The sequence below is a fragment of the Oryctolagus cuniculus genome, chromosome 18 (assembly GCF_051225735.1).
Source record: "Oryctolagus cuniculus isolate XC-2025 breed Fujian yellow rabbit chromosome 18, ASM5122573v1, whole genome shotgun sequence".
Taxonomy (NCBI): Eukaryota; Metazoa; Chordata; class Mammalia; order Lagomorpha; family Leporidae; genus Oryctolagus; species Oryctolagus cuniculus.
In genome coordinates this window covers 59,399,903-59,418,028 of record NC_142884.1, presented here as the reverse complement: position 1 = coordinate 59,418,028, position 18,126 = coordinate 59,399,903, and the positions used below count along the sequence as shown (strand labels likewise).

The window sequence follows — 18,126 nt, the reverse complement described above, 5'->3', positions numbered from 1 at the left end:
TGGGGGCGGTGCTGTTGTTAACCCATTGAACAGATGGGGAAGCAGTGGCTGCGAGTGACATGCTCCCTGAGGTCACAGGTTCTGAATCAGAGACTGCAAACAGGGGCTACTCCTTCCTCTCCCAGCTTTCCTGGTGCCCTGCAGGGGCTCACCGAACAAGATTCCTCTTCTTCCCCAGAGCACGGAACCCCTGAGGATGGCCAAGCGCGTGGCTTTAGCAGGGGACTTTGCGGGTGCCACTTCACCTGCTGGGTTCCCTCCTGCTCCCTCCACCGGCTGGCAGGGCCCCATCAGCTTCCTCCTCTCATTCTTACCTCCTCAAGCCCACTCCCCTCTCCTCTGCTGTCCCCCTCCTCTCCTCTCCCCAGGACATCTCCTCCGCGTGCTGGTTGGGTTGGTTCCTGGTGCTCGCTCCCCCTGCAAGCACTGGAGACTGTATGCCCTGTAGCCAGTCCTGCGGCTTCCCCTGGGGTTGCGCGGGGGCGTTGGGGTCTGCACCTGCACTCTGAATCCAAAGTGCGCAGCAGACAGCAGGGCTCCCAGGCCGCGCCCCGCACTCACCTGCTTCTGCCCTCGTCTCGCCGTCCGGGGCCTGGTCCTGCCTGGAAGTCAGGGGCTGCTTCCTGCGTGGCCAGCATCACTGCTATCTTTCTTCTTTCTTCTTTACGGCTGTTTTCTGGTGTGGGTGGAGGACCGGATGTTCATACTTTTAAAAATTTATTTATGTATGTATTTGATAGAGAGAGAGAGACTGAGAGGGAGGAGAGAGGGAGAGTGAGAGCGAGAGAGAGAGAGAGAGAGAGAGAGAAGAGAGAGAGAAGAGATGGAGAGCTTTCCTATCTACTGGTTGACTCCTGCACCCTGCCCCAAATACTCACAGCGGCCAGTGCTGGGCGATGTGGATCTCAATCCGGGTCTCCCACCTGGGGGGCAGCAGCCCTCCCCCTTGAGCCACCTCTCCTGCCCGCACAGTCAGAAAGCTGGAGTCGGGAGCCAGCAGTGGGCGTCTCAGCCTCCAGGCCAACTGCCCGGCCCTACGCGTTCAGCACCGGAGCTGAACTGGGAGAGGATAGCGCGAGGTCTCCCGCGGCCGGAGCCCACACGGCCGGGACGCCGTGTGGATGCTGTCTGCTGCTCGTTTGCTTGCTCCAGCGGTGGCCGCACCTGTGGCTGTGTGAGGCGGCTGCGTGCTGGAGGCGGAGTCTTGGTTCCTGTCTCAGGTTCCTCGGCTGCCTGCAGGGCTCTTGCCTGCGCTGGGAGAAGGTACCAGGAAGCAAGGGCTTGATGGCCAGGTCTTGTGAGTCAGGCTGCGCAGCTGTCGACAGAGGACGAACCGTTGGCTCGGCCGGCTGCGCAGTGGACAGGGGTGGACACACCTTCTGGGAAAACGGATTGGAGTCAGCCTAGGGCAGTCTGTAGGGGTGAGAAAGAGGAAGAGTGGGGAGGAGGGGCAGGGCAGGGGTCTTGCCTGCAGCTATGAATTCCACAAGGCACGGAGATCTTGTGATGGGAGCTGCGGCCGCTCAGAGCTCCTCAGAGCAGGGACTGAGCTGGGCTCGCTTTGGGGTGGCCAGCTCTGACCTCGGGGTGGCCGTGGAGCAGCAGAGAAGGGCCTCCTTCAGTGTGAATGAGTGCATGAGCGAACGAGTGGATGGCCCACTACCACGTTGAGGCAGACACGAGGCAGGGGCGGGGGCGGTCTGTGCTCCGTGGAATGTTCTGGTGCACACTTGGTGCTTGGCCTAAAGGCTTCCGTGGGGGCTCCAATCCACGCATCCCAGCACTGCTGGGTGCCTAGCTCTGTGCCTGGCTGGGGTGGGGAGTGGGGGAAAGACAAGAGGCTGTCCCTTGATGAGCTCTGGGTGGGGTTGAGGAGAGCCACAGCCCTGCCATCCCCGTGCCGGGCTCTGGACCTTACCCTGGCACTCTGTGGTGACCTTGAGTGGGGGACGCTGCTGCCCATTTCACGTCAGGAGTGGCACTGCCCCATTCCTAGCAGGCTCAGGTGTCTGCTGAGCCTTGGGGAACATTCTAGATCCAGACTTATAGGCTGAGCTGCTCCAACTTCCAGCCTCGGAGCCTCTGCTCTGGCTGGAGCCCTGGCCTCCTGGGTTGCCCCCCCCCCCCCAGCCTTTCCAGATCTGCACTCTCCACTGATCTCGCCCGAGGAGAAGCTTCCGCCACACTCTCCTGCACCCTGTTGGTTCCATTCTCAGTCCCATTTCCTGATGAGGGCACGGAGGCTCAGAGAGGCTGAGTAACTTGCCCCAGGTCACACAGCAGAGTAGCAGAGCCAGGATTCCAAGCCTCTTCTTCCTGTGTCCAGTTTTACGCTCATCCTAGAGAACCCATTGCCGTTTATCAATATTTTATCTCATTTATCAAGAAGAAAGGCACTGAATGACCTCCAGGCTGTGTCTGGTCCTGGGCCGGGGCTGACAGGGAGCTGACCCAGGCCAGGTCCTGCCTTTGCTGTGCCCTCCACCCTGGTGGGACTCAGCGTGAGCTGCAGGTTGGTGACACAGTGTGTGCTGGGGGTGCTCAGAGAGGAGGTGGCCTGGGGTCCACAAGCCGCTCCGACACAGTGGACACAGCAAGCACGCAGCATGGGACGGTCAAGGTCAAAGACACACAGGGCTGTTTGGGAAGGAGAAGGTTCCCATAGGGGAAGCAGGGAGCTGCTGGGGCAGCGTGCAGGGGTGTGTGTGTGGGGGAAGGGCAGGTGGCGAAGTCACACCAAGGAGCTCGGACAAGGCGCACCCAAGGGCCCAAGGAGCCCGGGATCTTAGAAGTGCCCTCTCTGGCCTGGGCTGCCTGGGCTGTGGGAGAACCAGGGCTGTGGAGCTGGTGTGGACGAGGCGCCTGGGGCATCCCCCCTCAGCCAGGAAGGACCTACCCGGCGGGGCTGGAGAACAATGCCGTATCCGCAGGCAGCTTTCCCAGATGTCCTAGCGAGGGGGGGCCCTGGGGCTCAGGGCGGTGGGTTATAACCCTTCCTCCACCAAGGCTCTGGCCGACCCCGGAGCAGGCACACGGCCTCCGTTCCGTGGAGTGGAGGTGGTGGTGTGCTGTCTGCACAGGCCTGCTGGAGTGACAGGAGACTGCGCGTGGACAGGGGAGCAAGGTGCAGTATCCCACAGCCCGCAGCAGCGATGGCTCACAGACACCGTGTGTGAGACAGGTTGTGAGGACACACGAGGGACACGGCGGACACGGAGATACTAATCGCCCGATGTAACCAGTGCTCGCCGTACGCCTGGGTTCAAATATTGTACTGACCCCTGAAAGTGGCCAAGCATCACGTACGAACCAAACCTTGAAAAAAAATTTGTGGTATACAATAGGTGCTCAATAGTTGTCTTGGCAATAATGATGCTGCAGGGAGGCTAAAGGGGTGCCTATGAGTGTGGGGGCCACGTGTGTACACATGACGTGGGCGTGGCCTCTGGCAGCTGGGTGGCTGCCTGCAAGAACGCGCGTGCGGTGCAAGATGTCCACGCAGACGTGACCGCTTGACCATGTGTGCTGGGTCTGTGGGGCACCCTGGGCTGAAGGGTGCAGCCGGGTCCTGGAAGGCCAGGTCTCTGGCAGCACCGCCCTCTTTGACTGTCCCGAGGGGTCTTCCCACTGGCCAAGCCCGCTGCACACCCTCGTCTCCTGCAGAGGCCAGAGAGGGCCAGGGCTTGCGTGGTGCTGCCCAGCGAGCTGAGCAGGGCAGGACAGGACCAAGAATCCTGCCCGCCCGTCTGGAGGCCAGCCTGAGTCTGGCAGAGACAGACCTTGCCTGGCGGACGGAAGCCCGGACTTCCTGTCTCCATTCCTCGAGCCGTCCGTGCTGGAGGACAATGGGTAGGAGTTTTCGCCATCCGGGGGAGCAGGAAGGCGGGTCAGGGACCAGTCCCTCCTGCCTCCTGATGGGGCAAACAGACATGGCCGGGCAGTGTGGCTGCAGAGCCTGGGGGAAACTCCCTGCCTGGGTCCCTTCTCTGGGCCGCCTGCCCCCGGAGCCTGCCTTCCTGGGCAGGGTCTTCCGGGCAAAATCCAGGTAGGCGCAGGGAGTGCACGCTGGTCCTGGGAAGGTCACTGCCCCCAGAAGCCCCAGCAGGGTCGGGCGCAGCTGACCTCTCCGGCTGGTGGAGGTCTTGGGCGTCCCCAGGCTGCTCCGCCCTCTGAACCCACAGGCTCTCTGCCGCGGGAAGCACTCCCAGCTCCTGTGCTCACTGCTGTCGCCTGCAGGGCTGTCTGTCTGCCTGCGACTTGGCTTACGTACACTTCTGACGAGCCTGGGTCTCCAGGGCACAAGTCCTGCTTCTGACCCCAGGCTCTGCCACTGATGGCCTCAGTGTTCCTATCTGAGAAATGGATCTGACTTGGCAGCTTCTGCTGACCCCAAGGGCAGCCGGAAATGGTCACATGGGTAACACATGCACCTTGCACGCCCCCAACTGCCCTGGAAAGTCCTGAGTAGCCCAAAGGCAGCACCTGAAGTGGAGAGAGCATGGTGGGGGTGGGAGTGGGGGTGGGGGGATGGGGGTGGGGGTGGGGTCCCAGCGCAAGTAGAGGTTGGGCAAGCTGCTGCTGGAGCCTTCCTGTGGGCACAGCCTGGCTGAGGGCAGCTGCCCAGGGTTCTCTGTGGGCGGGGGCTGTGTCTGCACCCCTCCCCCCTGCCTGGGGCTGGGGCCCTGCCTCTGAGCACAGGCCCCTCCCAGGTCTTTGTGCCTCTGGGAAGTTTCCTTCCACCAGGCCCAGCACGGGAAGGAAGCACGTGGTCCTTGGAGTATGGAGGCCTGGGGACAGGGATGGGGCCGTGGCCCGGGGCGGGGTCGCTCTGCGCTTCCCCTGACTCAGCTCTGGAGCTTACGGGGGAGGTTTGCCCCTCCCCAGCCCCTGGAGCAGCCCCAGCCTCTCTTGCCCGCACTCCGCGTCACCTGAGTCCCAGCAGCCTGCTGTTTGGTGAGGGCCGCTGTCCGTCACTCCCCAAGGCAACGCCGAGCTCCTCAGCTCCACACTCAAGGCCTGATGTCCTCTGCTGCCACTGCCTGCCTCCCAGCTGCAGCCATGCTACAAGTACTGTGCTGTGTCAGCCACAGGGCCTTTGCATGTGCCAGCCCCCTGCCAGGAATTCCACCCCCCTCCAAGGACTTTTAGTCTCTCCAACTTTCTGGAATTCAATCCAAATACCTCCTCCATGACACACAAAATAATACTAATAAAAAATAGCAACCATGTACTTTTAAAAATAATAGCTTTTGGGGCTGGCACTGTAGCATAGCAGGTAAAGCCGCCGCCTGCAGTGCTGGCATCACGTGTGGCGCTGGTTCAAGTCCCAGCTGCTCCACTTCCAATTCAGCTCTCTGCTATGGCTTGGTAAAGCAGTGGAGGATGGCCCAGGTCCTTGGGCCCCTGCACCATGTGGAAGACCTGTAATAAGCTCCTGACTCCTGGCTTCTGATTAGCATAGCTCCAGCCATTGCAGCCAACTGGGGAGTGAACCAGTGGATGGAAGACCTCTCTCTCTCTCTGTGTAACTCTGACTTTCAGAGAACTAAATAAATCTTTTTTTTTTTTTAAGAAAAAACAGCTTTCTGGAGCTAAAACTCATAGTAAAGTTTGCTCTTTTATGAAAGTATGTAGTTCGGTGTTTAAAAATGTTTCCATTGGGGCCGGCGCTGTGGCACATCGGGTTAACACCCTTGCTTGAAGTGCCAGCATCTCATATGGGTGCCAGTTGGATCCCCAGCTGCTCCACTTCCCATCCAGCTCTCTGCTATGGCCTGGGAAAATAGTAGAAGATGGCCCAAGTCCTTGGGCCCCTGCACCTGCATGGGAGACCCGGAAGAAGCTCCTGGCTCCTGGCTTCAGATCAGCGCAGCTCCAGCCATTGCGGCCAACTGGGGAGTGAACCATCGGATGGAAGACCTCTCTCTCTCTCTCTGCCTCTCCTCTTTCTGTGTAACTTTGACTTTCAAATAAATAAATAAATTTTAAAATAAAATAAAATGTTTCCATTTTATTGAAAGGCAGATGCACAGTCAGAGACAGAGAGAGACAGATGACAGAGAGTGAGCGCCCATCTGCTTATCCACTCCCCAGACGCCTGCAGGAGCCAGGCTGGGCCAGGCTGGAAGCAGGAGCCTGGAACTCAGTCCTGTGGAGCCGTCGCCTGCCGCCTGCCAGGCTGCGCATTAGCGGAAGCTGAATTGGGAGCAGAGCTGGGATAGAACTGCCAGGTTGTTCTCTGACATAGCCGCGTCACTTTCTGTTTCACGGGACATGCGTGGGCTGTCAGTCCTCTAGATCCTCTTCCTTGGGAAGATGTCTATTCAAATCAGCTGCACACTTTAAAAAAAAAACAGTTATTTTATTTGTAAAAGAGAGAGAGACAGAGAGAGAGAGAGAGGTCTTCCATCTGCTGGTTCACTCTCTAGATGGCCGCAATAGCCAGGGCTGGCCAGGCTGGAACCAGGAGCCTGGAACTCCATCCGGGTCTCCCACGTGGGTGCAGGGGCCCAAGCACTTAGGCCATCCTCTGCCGCTTGCCCAGGTGCATTAGCAGGGAGCTGGATCAGCAGCAGAGCAGCAGGGGCTTAAACCAGTGCTCATGTGGGATACTGGTGGAGCTTAACCTGCTGCACCACAGTGCTGGGCCCTGCTGTCGGATTTTAGTAACCTAAAAAAACCTGTCCTGGATTTCAAGCGCTCATGACACCTGCCATTCATAAGGTGGTTCTCCCATTCTCCTGTGTTGTCTTGACGGCGTCCTTGACATTCAAAAGCCGTTTGTGTTCGTGGAGTCCAATGCATGCATCTTTTCCTTTTGACTGCTTTGCTTTGGGTACTGTAGGGGAAGTGAAGGATTGTTCTTGCCCTCTTCAGCTGCTGGCGGCGCCCTCTGTAACAGCAGACGGAGTGAGCAGAGGAGAGCCTACAGTGTTATTTCGCGGGAGCCTTAGGGGACATGGGAGTCTTTGGAGATGAAGAAACAGAGACAGCTGTGCATTTCGCGCTGAGTTTAACGAAGGGGTGGGTAGCTGTGGAGAGAGGACGCATACGCAAGGGGTGTGTCCACTGGTGATGAACTTGGGGGCTCAGCAAGCTGTCTCTTCTGTGTCCTTGTGGCCCCCAGAAGTGAGCACATGCCTCTCCTGTGAGTAGAGGGAGGAAGGTTCTAGAATGAGGGTCTTATGACCTAGTTCTGAAGGGCAGAGGAAGGTCAGAGAGTGACCTGGGGTAGCCTGTCCTGAACTCCATCAGCGTCAAACCTGAAAACCCTTATCTTACCTGCAGTAACAGGGGAGGGTTGCGTAGACCCCTGGACAGAAGTGTGGGTCACCTGGGGACCGCAGCTGTGGCCGGTGCCTGAAGTGGGCACAGTCTTGTGGGCCTGAGCCCCTGACCGTGCAGACTGCACTTGCCCTGGGTGCCAGAATGGACTGGAAGCGCTGCTTCCCGTGGGGGGGGGGGGGGGGCGAGTCTAGGTGTTTCCTATGCAGTCCGCTCCCCTCTCTCACCAAGGCAGAGGTGCTCAAAAGTATGGCAGCACATCCTGCAACCCAACCCCCCGCCCCCCCCCCCCCCCCCCCCCCGCGGAATCACGAAATCTGGATGGGATCCAGCAACGTTCAAGTGAGTGTTGTCTGCTCAGGCGTGGAGCTGCTGCCCCAGCCCAGGGTCCGACCTCCATCTGTCGGCCAGGGCTCACCTGGAGATCCTGATTTAACTGGCCTGTGTGGGGCTGGACCACACTGTAGTTGAAGCTCCCCAGGAGGCCCCACTGGCCTTCAAACCATTTTCTTACCAGGTAGGTGCCACCGTCAGCCACAGGGTGGAGAGATGAAGGACCGTGCCTAGGTCGTGTGCCCACGGGGAGGCAGCGGGAGCTGGAATACCAAGTCCCTGCCTTTCCAGTCCCCCTCCTTCCTCTCTTTCCCTATTTTTGCTTAATTAGAATCCTGGGAGGTCTCCCAGCTGCTTTCTTGGGGAAAGGCAAGGATTCTGGATGCTGCCATCTGGTGGCATCTCTGAGAACTGACGGGCCCTTCAGGACCTGGCTGGATGACCCCAGTGGACGTGGACCCCCAAAAAGTGGCTGGTCACCGTTGCGTGGGCAGACTGGGTTCCAAGCTCAACACATACCTCTCACCCGCAGTTCCTACCAAAGTTCTGACGTAAAGCTGGGGTTGATGTCACTCATGCCCCTGGGGGGAGGCTTGAGGGGCCCCAGGGCAGGGGCTGGAGGGAGGCTGAGAGGAGCTGAAGCAATGGAGAGACCCCCAGGCAGCAGGACTGGGCCTGTCCTCCGGGAAGCCAAGTCTTTGCTTGTTTATTTATGTAAATTCCATTTTTTAGGGAGGGGGTGGGGGGGGAGAGAGAGAGAGATAGATCTTCTACTGGTTCATTTTCCAAATGCCTGCCACAGCTAACTCAGTCTGGATCTCCCCTGTGAGTAGTAGGGCTCTAACCACTTGAGCCATCGCGTGCTCGCTCCTAGGGTGCGCATTATTAAGAAGCTGCATCAGAAATAGAGGTGGGAAGGGCCCAGTGCTTGGACCCCGGCCACCCATAGAGAGGACCCGGATGGAGCTCCTGGCTCCTGGCTTTAACCTGGCCCAGCCCCAGCTGCTGCGGTCATTTGGGGAGTGAACCAGTGATGGAAGATCTCTCTCTAACTCTGCCTTTCAAATAAATAAATAAATAAATAAAAAGAAAAGGCTTATAAAGAGGCTGAGGTGGGATTTAAAGCCAGGCACTCTGCTATGGGATGCGGCCTCACAGTGGGGTCTTCACTCCGGGGGCCAGAGCTTCCCTGGGTGTTGATGATTCCACAGACAGCCTGAGGGGGGTGCTGCTTTTGGCCCTCGGGGGAGAAGCGCAGGCTACTCTGGGAGCTCAGTCCCCTGTGGTCCGAGCAGCTCTGCTCTTGGCCTTGGCAGAGGTCTCCGTGGCTGCTCTGCTTCCGCTCCAGCTTCCTGCTAACGCGCCCGGGGAAAGCAGAGGAGGAAGGCCAAGTGCTTGGGCCCCTGCCCCAAGTGTGGGAGACCCGGATGGAATTCCAGGCTCTTGGCTTTGGCTTGGCCTAGCCCCAGTCATTGCAGCAATTTGGGGAGTGAACCAGCGGGTGGAAGACCTCCTCTCTCTGTCGCTCCCCTCTCCCCTCCCTGTCACTCTGCCTTTCACATAAATGAAATAAACCTTAAACAACAACTGGTGGCTGCTGTCTACCCTGCTGGGTCCTGTGTGTCTGATGAGGACCCCCAGGAAGTATCTCAGGCCTGACATGCTGGGGGCTCTCACCAGGGCAGGCAGGGCTGGGGGAGGAGGGGCGATGACTGAGCCGTGCAAGCTCAGGGCTCCCAGGAGGTGCAGCTCTTCTACAGAGAACTCTCAGCAAGCCCTCCAGCCCGGAGTTGGGTTTTATTTCTCATGCAAACGCTGCCTCAGCACCTGCTGTTCTTTCCCCTCTCCCTCGATTTCCAAACACACAGTTGTGCCTCATGGGAGACAGAAATTCCGAGGAACTCAGCTTGGGAAATGTGGACCCAGAAGGAGGTTTCCGGTGGTGTGCCACAGGGCTCCCCACAAGTGCAGCAGGACCAGCGTCCCCGATGGTCACTTAGGAGGAGACATTGCGAGTCTACTCAGACACGGAGGGGCTGGAGAATGGGTTCGGAGACAGGGTCAGCACCCCAAGGTCTTGAGGGGGTGCAGAAATGGCTCAACACCTAACATTACAATTGCAGGTGGAGGTGGCTGTCTTTGGGCTTAGAAGGAACAGCTAAGAGCAGCTGCCCAAGACCAGGAAGGCACGTCTGAGAGCCACCGGGGACAGCTGGGATAATGATAATATTAATAAAAGCGACAGCCTGCCTGGACTTCTGCCTGATTCAGCTTTCACAGGGATGCTCGGGACGAGTGTTATTGCTGATCCCATTCAACAGATGAGAATGCTGAGGCACGTGGAGGCACAGAGGCCCAGGTCACGGAGCTAATAGACATGGGGCCTCTCGCAGGGCCTGATGGGTGAGCAGGTGTGGGGTGCTTGGGGAGCAGGTACAGGGAGGCCACCCTGACGTAGACAAGCCGGCCAGGAACCGGGGCTGAGAACTGCACCTGTTCCCGTGAGAAAGCCGGTCCTGCTTTACGACAACTGATTTTGTGACGTGGCTTCAGGAACTCAGCAGCTTCCATGGGGGGAGAGACACCACAGGCCCCAGAGTCGGGGAGTCTCAGATATTCAGAGGCAGATGAACCCGAGGTAGCCGCGGGCCGGGGTGAGTCCCCAGCATTTCTGTGTCTCGGTTTCCTCGTGTAGAGAAGAGGACAGGGTGGGGAGGGGAGGGACAGGGCCCCTCCCTGGTGTTGCTCAGGTTCAGCCTTGCCTTTTTTTTTTTTTTAAGTTGAGTTATTTTTGTTCTATTTGAAAGTCAGAGAGAGAGAGAGAGAGAGAGAGTGAGAGAGAGCCAGCCCGAAATCTTTCATCCCCTGGTTTACTCTCCAAATGCCTGCAACAAGTCAGGCTGAAGCCAGGGGCTCAGAGCTCCGCCCAGGTCTCTCACCTCGGGGACCGGGGCCCAAGCGCTTGAGCCATCACCTGCTGCCTCCCAGGGTGTGCCTGAGCAGGGAGCTGCTTCAGAAGCAGAGTAGCCGGGATGCTAACCAGGAGCTCTAACATGGGATGCAGGTGCTCTAAGCAGCGAAGTAAGCGCTGGGTGCACACAGTGGCCCCAGCCCTGTGCCTTGTTCTGCACGGGGGAGCGTCTCAGTGAGTAATCTTCCTCCTCTCTCGTCTCCCTTGGCCTTGACGGTGCTACCTTGGGAGCCAGGAGCCTGGAAGGCGCTGCAACTGCCCAGGGATTCTCTTGCCAGGCACCATCAGATCAGCAAACCTTAGAATTTTGCTCTGGGTCTCCCGACTAAACCCGTTTCACCTTAAATAAAATCAATCCTTGCCGCTGAGCTGTTGCAGCACCATTGATTCGGCATAAATTTTGAGATGGCCTGGCTAATGAGTAAGTAGAAAGGCCATGAACATTGGCGTGAATTATCTGCCGGGCCTTCGGGCAGCATCTTCGGGTGGCGGTGGGGGTGGCGGTGGGGGACAGCACTGGTTCCTGCCTCCCTCCCCTGCCTCTGCTCCCAGCCGGAGGCTCTGGTCAATCTTGGGCTTGGCGGAAGGAACACAGGCCCAGGCAGGGCTGTCTGGTGTGTGGCAGATTTGGGGACGAGGGGAGGGCCTGGGGGTCTTCTTGAAACTCTTGGCTGTGCAGCGCACCCTGGTGGAGCAAGGGGGAGGCCTGCCCCTCCTGGCACCCTTTACTTGTCTGTGACTTCCAGACCCCAAGCTGTGTGACTGAGGGCAGGTGAATTAACTTCTCTGCGCCTTGGTTTTCTCAGGTGGAAAACAGGGACCACTACTGGTGGGCTTTATGTGACAGGCAGGGACAGGGCTGACCTGGGGGCAGCTACGGCCACCACTCGCTGCAGATTAAGAGCAGCTGTCCGGCAGGTGCCCATGTGTTAGGGGCTCTGTAAGTGGCCGGTGCTGCTATTCCTGGGTGGGCATGGGGTGGGCAGGTACACTAAGGAGCTGTAGTGCCTCTGTCCTCAACACTTGGACCCTTTCTCATCACACATCGTCCTGCTTCCAGCCCTGCCATGGCCCAGGAAGATCCATTGTCACCTCCCCTGGCAGCCCCCAGGTCCCTGGAATCTTTCCCTGGTTCCCAGTCACAGAGTTCAGGCGACCCCTCCGCCCTCGCCACGGCTGTCCATCTCTCAGAACTTTCTGGGTCTCAGCGCCCATTTTTTTTTTAGGTGCTGAGGTTGTCCCAGGATTAAGCTCATAGTTGAACCCCAGGACTGTTAATTCTTCCAGAAAACTCTGGCATTTGCAGCTTTCTTCCCCTGCGTAAAGAGTGGCCAGGAAGGACTGGAGAGAGGGCCCCGGCCTGCCTGCATCTGCTCACCGCAGGGCCCTAGCTAAGCCCTGCCGCAGCTAAGCCGGCAGGCCCAGGAGGGCGGGAAGGAGGCTCCCCACACGGGCGGGCCCAGCAGGTGCAGCTCCAGCCCTCACCGGCAGGGCGGACTCCACGGCTGGGCTCCGACACACCGCTCTGCTGGTCAGCAGCCGCCTTTCTCTGTAAACGGTGATTGAAGTGTAACCATGCGCAGTAAGAGCCGCGCGTCTGAAATCCCAGAAGCTCCCTCAAGTCCCCGCCCCCCAGAGGGGAGCTCTAGTGTGGCTTCCAACAGCACAGATTCCGCTGGCCAGGTCCTGAGCGTCCCATAGACAGTCACCCAGGGGTACCCCCTCCCCGCACTGGGTGGCCACACCCTTGGCTCAGTGTCATGCCCGTGACACTCGCTTACATGGAGCACCATGGTCATCCCTGAGTGTCCGTGGCTCCAGGGCCCCTACAGGTCCAGGTCCCCAAGTCTGAGGATGCTCCAGTCCCTTATGGAAAGTGGCCTGGTATTTGCAGATAGCCTATGCACATCCTCCTGTATTTATCTTCAAATAAGTAGGCCGATCTGTTTTTTAAAAAAATATTTATTTATTTGAAAGGTAGAGAGAGAGAGAGAGAATCAGAAAGAGAGGGGGACATTTTCTATCTGCTTTTTCACTCTCCAAATGGCTGCAACAGCCAGTTCTGACCCACACTGAAGCCAGCAGCCTCATCTGAGTCTCCCATATGGCTGGCAGGGGACCGAGTACTTGGACTTTCTTCCACTGCTTTCCCAGGCACAGGAGCAGGAAGCTGGTTGGGAAGTGGAACAGCTGGGACTCGAACCAGCCCTCCGATGTATGATGCTGGAAGCTTAACCCACGGCACCACAATGCCAGCCCCTCCTGTATCCTTCAATCATCTCTAAATTACTTATAATGCCTAATGCAATGACATATTGTCCCTGAGGGTTTATCTGCACTCAGAAAAGACAAAAAAAAAAAAAAAAAAAAAAAAAAAAAAAGGCTCTGCTGCCTCCCAGGCCATGCAAGCTGTGACTTTGGACTGGGGAACAGAGCACCCGAGGTTCCTTCAGCACCTTGCTTTGAATCGACTGATCCGAGCATCTACCGAGTGTCCCTCAGGCATGTATCAGGCAGCACTGGGACACAACAAGGAAGAAAACCCAGTCACTGACTGCGGGAATCTTGGCAGTGTAACGGCTGGCGCTGTCTCTTCCCACGCTGCGCTCTTCATTACCAGAGGGAGCTGCCTCACTCAGAACCCTGCAGCCCCTCCCCGCTGGCGCAGGTTGGCAAGTCACCAGCTCCTCGCCAGCACCTGTTGACCTGCCCTCCCGCCCCTTCTCGTCTTTGATCTCGCCTCCCTAAATCCAAGTGATCTGTGCTGTTCAGCCCTGGACTCTCCCTGCTAACGAGTCAGGGTCAGCTCCCCTAGGAAATTCAAGGAGGGGCCCGCTGCCCACACCAACAGCATCCAGCCAGGGAATCCAAGATGTTCTACACCAGCTCCAATCAACAGAAATGTGGTATGTGCCACGGGTTTGCGATTTTCCGGGAACCACATCCAAAAAGATAAAAAGAAACAGCTGAACTCAATGTTGATACTATTTATTTGACTCAATGAATCAAATCAATACCAAAATGAGCAATGAGATACTTCACTCTGTACACAATGACTTTGAAATTTGATGTGCATTTAAAAAAAGTTTGCTGATTTTATTTGAAAGGAAGAATGACAGAGAGGGCAGAGAGACAGAGAGGTCGGTCTTCCATCCACTGGTTCACTCCCCAAATGGCTGCAATAGCTAGGTGTGGGTCAGGCCGAATTCAAGAACCAGAAACTCTATCCTGATCTTCCACGTGGCTGGCCACAGGATCGGCCACATGGTTGTCCCCGTGGCCATCTTCTGCTGCCTTCACGGGCACATTTGCAGGAAATTGGGTTGGAAGCAGAGCAGCTGGGATTTGAACCTGTGTTCTGATATGGGCTGCAGGTCTCACAAGCGGTACCTTAACCTGCTGTGCCACAATGCTGGCTCCCCCAGGGACATGCATTTTATACTGAAATGAAGCTTGTATTTTTTAGATTGAAATTTGGCTCAAATCTCAACTCAGGTGTTACTATTTCATTGGAGGTACTGGTTTCATAAAATGTAAATTTAATTAAAGAAAAATAAAAAAAGACATTTAGCTGTGTAGTTTCACTGTGGCTACCGGTGTGCACTGCCCGCTTCCGCCTTGTTCTGCCCAGGGCTGTTCTTGCTCCCATCCGGGATGGTCTGCACCGGAGTTGCCCAACAGTGATGCTTTTGGTTTTTTTTATTTTTTATTTTTTTTTATTTTTGACAGGCAGAGTGGACAGTGAGAGAGAGAGACAGAGAGGGAAAGGTCTTCCTTTGCCGTTGGTTCACCCTCCAATGGCCGCCGCTGCAGCCGGCGCACCGCGCTGATCCGATGGCAGGAGCCAGGATCCAGGTGCTTTTCCTGGTCTCCCATGGGATGCAGGGCCCAAGCACCTGGGCCATCCTCCACTGCACTCCCTGGCCATAGCAGAGAGCTGGCCTGGAAGAGGGGCAACCGGGACAGAATCCGGCGCCCCAACCGGGACTAGAACCCGGTGTGCCGGCGCCGCAAGGTGGAGGATTAGCCTATTGAGCCACGGCGCCGGCTGATGCTTTTGGTTTTTAGGCTGGATGATTCTTTGTTGGGGGTGGGGACGGCTGCCTGGTATATTATGGGATGTTTAGCAGCATCTTTAGTTTGCACCCAACAGATGCCAGTGCACTCCCGAGGTGTAGCAATTAAAAAATGCCACAGGTATTGAAAAATATTCTCCAAGGGGCAAAATCACCCAAACGTTAGAAGAACTGGTCTACACTGTCCAACTTAGGGCTATCCATTCTGGCCAATTCTGTGTGGCCTGCACTCTCAGATCCGGTCTACACATGCTGTCAAATCCAGGATGGTTTTCTGTCTGGTTCAGGACCATCCACATTGGTCAACATGTGGCCAGTGCACTGCCCCATGTGGGACTCCTGACACTGCTGGGTCTGGAACAGTCTACAACAGAAGGCATGAACTGGAACCCCAAGAACAGAACCAAAGCTACGGATCCATTTATTGTGACTTGCACCTAAGGTGAGAACACTGGAGTTGATTGCCAACACTTTAAAATCAAGAGATTTCACTGAAAACCTGGAGTTGGTGTTTTTCTGGAGCGCTGTGGCCTCTGCAAGCCCCATTCCCATTCAGGCGCTGTCAGTGGGGACTGAGTTCCGATTGCGCCCGCTAGGTGGGGTGTGTGCTCTCTCCACCTTGCGCTCAGCTGGTGCCCTCCCACCTCATTGCACTTAAGCCCAGCAGGCTTTGGAGTCTGTGACGCGGGGTCTACGTTTGACCTGCACAAGTCTGTACGCTGGTCAAACAGGCTGCTCTAGGAGAGTGACCTCAAGATCACTCATTCAGCTTTGGAAAATGACAGATTCCCAGGGCGGCACTGTGGTGTAGCAGGTAAAGCTGCCGCCTGCAGTGCCGGCATCCCATATGGGCACCGGTTCTAGTCCCGGCCGCTCCACTTCCCATCCAGCTCTCTGCTGTGGCCTGGGAAAGCAGTAGAAGATGGCCCAAGTCCTTAGACCCCTGCACCCACGTGGGAGACCTGGGGAAAACTCCTGGCTCCGGTCGGCACAGCGCCAACCATTGCGGCCAATTTGGGAGTGAACCAGCGGATGGCAGACCTCCCCCCCTCCCTGCCATGTGTAACTCTGCCTTTCAAATAAATAAATCTTAAAAAATAAATAAATAAAAGAAAATGACAGATTCCCGGGCCCAGTTCAGACTTGCTGAGCAGAAGCCAGGGGGACATCTGCATTTTACAAAATGCTCACAATTAGGCCTGGGGAAACCCTGATAGAAGTTGCTTGTCTAGGTGGGCCACTGCTGGCCGATTGTCCCCGGGGGGTTGGATCTCTGGGGACATCCTGGGTGTCCGGCCCGGCCTTGTGATGGCCGGTAGGCTGCTGGCATCACTACCCGACAAGGCAGTGCCTGGGCTTGTACATCCCTTGGTTGACCCACAGGGCTTCAGAAGCCACAGTTGGTGGACTGAATCAGGTCTGTTCCCCTGAATCCAGCTCAGTCTGTGTCCTTTGGGGCTCATGGGGCCAAAGACTGAATTAGACCTCCATTGTGAGGGGAACCCGGGGCTCAGGTGCCAAGCCCTCAACTGCCGAGACAGTCAGCTCATAGCTGCATCCCTCACTGTACGAGGCCCGTAACACCCAGGGAACTTCCTCGCCCCTTCTGGAGCCAAGACCAAAGAGCAGCGGTTGCTGAAGACATCAAGCCTGGCCCCTTGCCCCAATGTGGGGCCTCTCCTCTCCTTCAGCACTGGGTGAGGCCCCGGCGGCTGCCGTCTTGTGGGTCAGCTCCTTCCTTCATCTGGATCTGTACCCCCCGCCCCCGCAGGTGCTTCTCCAGGGACTCCCCCAGTAAATCTGCGTGCAGGTGTCCCTTCCAGAGCCTGCTTCCTGACAGCTCCCTCGAAGACACCCGTCTCCTTGGCAGTTCTCCGCCACTATCTGGCATCCTTTCAGCACTAAGAATACTGTCGTGGAACATCTGGGGCCTTTTAGGGCTGAGAATTGCACAGGAGAGAAAAAAAAAATGGGCTCTCCAGCTGTGGCGCGTGGCTGGGTGTCTGCTGTTTGCTGAGCAAGTCCCTGGATAATTTGGACACTGTTGCGGCAACCTCAGATGTTGATATAAAACAAGGGGAGACAGTGAGAAGTACATCCCACTTAAATAATCAAACCGAATCCGAACACGTGTACACCACAGCTGTTTAGGAGGAAATTGCTCCAGCTCCCGGGTTTCCTCCAACTGGGGGCCTTCTGTCTTTTCCAAACCAGCGCTCCTCCTCCCGCCTTCACTGGCAAGTGCAAAGCTCAGGTTTCGGTCTCCTGGTTGGCCAGCACGAGCTAGAATGCTGGGCCTTGTGGCTGGGTGAGGCCTTCGTTTTATCTCCCAAAGCAACCAGCCAAGCAATAGCTCTAAACCCACCTCTGGCCTGGTCAGTTCCCTGTGGGCACCTGCTGTCTTCCAAATAAAAATCGCATTCTCTGGCCTGGGGTCCCAGGCCAGCCACGTCAAGTCCCTTTGTGTTGCCTCAACCTCCTCTCACACCGGCTCTCCAGCACTCCATGCTCCCATCAGAATGAGCCACCAAAGCTTTTCTGGAACATTCTGTGCTTCTTGGTGTCTAGGTATCTATCAAGGGGGCACCATTTCTCTTCTTAGAAATCCCTTGCTGCTGTGTGTTTGAGAGCTTCTGTTCATCTTTTTTTTTTTTTTTTAAGATTTATTTATTTATTTGAAAGTCACAGTTACACAGAGAGAGAAGAGGCAGAGAGAAAGAGAGAGAGAGAGAGAGAGGTCTTCCATCCACTGGTTCACTCCCTAGATGGCTGCAACTGCTGGAGCTGAGCCGATCCGAAGCCAGGAGCCAGGAGCTTCTTCTGGGTCTCCTATTTGGGTGCAGGGGCCCAAATATTTGGGCCATCTTCTACTGCTTTCCCAGGCCATAGCAGAGAGCTGGATCTGAAGAGGAGCAGCTGGGGCTTGAACTGGCCAGCTCCCTGCTAATGGCCTGGGAAAAGCAGCAGAGGATGACCCAAGTGCTTGGGCCCCTGCACCTACGTGGGAGACCCGGATGAAGCTCCTGGCTTTGGCCTGGCCCAGCCCTGGCCATTGAGGCCATTGCAGCCATCTGGGGAGTGAACCAGCAGATTAAAGATCTCTCTCTCTAACTCTGAATCTCAAGTAAAATAAATAAATCTTTAAAAAGTATGACAGAAATTGAAAAATTCAAGAAGAAAGGCTCAAGTCCACCACCAGTCTCTGCCAGAGAGCCCCGGGAGGGGGAGGTGTGGATCAGCCCCAGAAGTGGCTCTCTCCTTCCCTGGCAGTGAGAGGGGCTGAGGCACCCTGGCCTGGAGGCGTGCTGTGGTGTTGTTTCCTCCATCCCATTCTAGGATCTCCCCCAAAAGCTTTACGTCTCAGAGTAATCCGGATGCAGGTACCACTCACCTCCCAAAGTGTGGAGGAAGACCTGTGGTCACTGCCTCCTCTAACTTTCTATGTAAGAAGCATTGAAATAA

At 56.6% G+C, this 18,126-nt stretch overlaps 1 long non-coding RNA gene across 1 annotated transcript; it reads left to right on the top strand.

Annotated features, from left to right (window-relative positions):
• Positions 1–7,014: 7,014 nt before the first annotated feature.
• LOC149120973 (uncharacterized) lies at positions 7,015–9,866 on the top strand. The gene is made up of 3 exons (XR_016225249.1): positions 7,015–7,147; positions 7,646–7,801; positions 9,741–9,866. It is a non-coding gene; the product is annotated as an uncharacterized LOC149120973 (long non-coding RNA).
• The last annotated feature ends 8,260 nt before the right edge of the window (positions 9,867–18,126 follow it).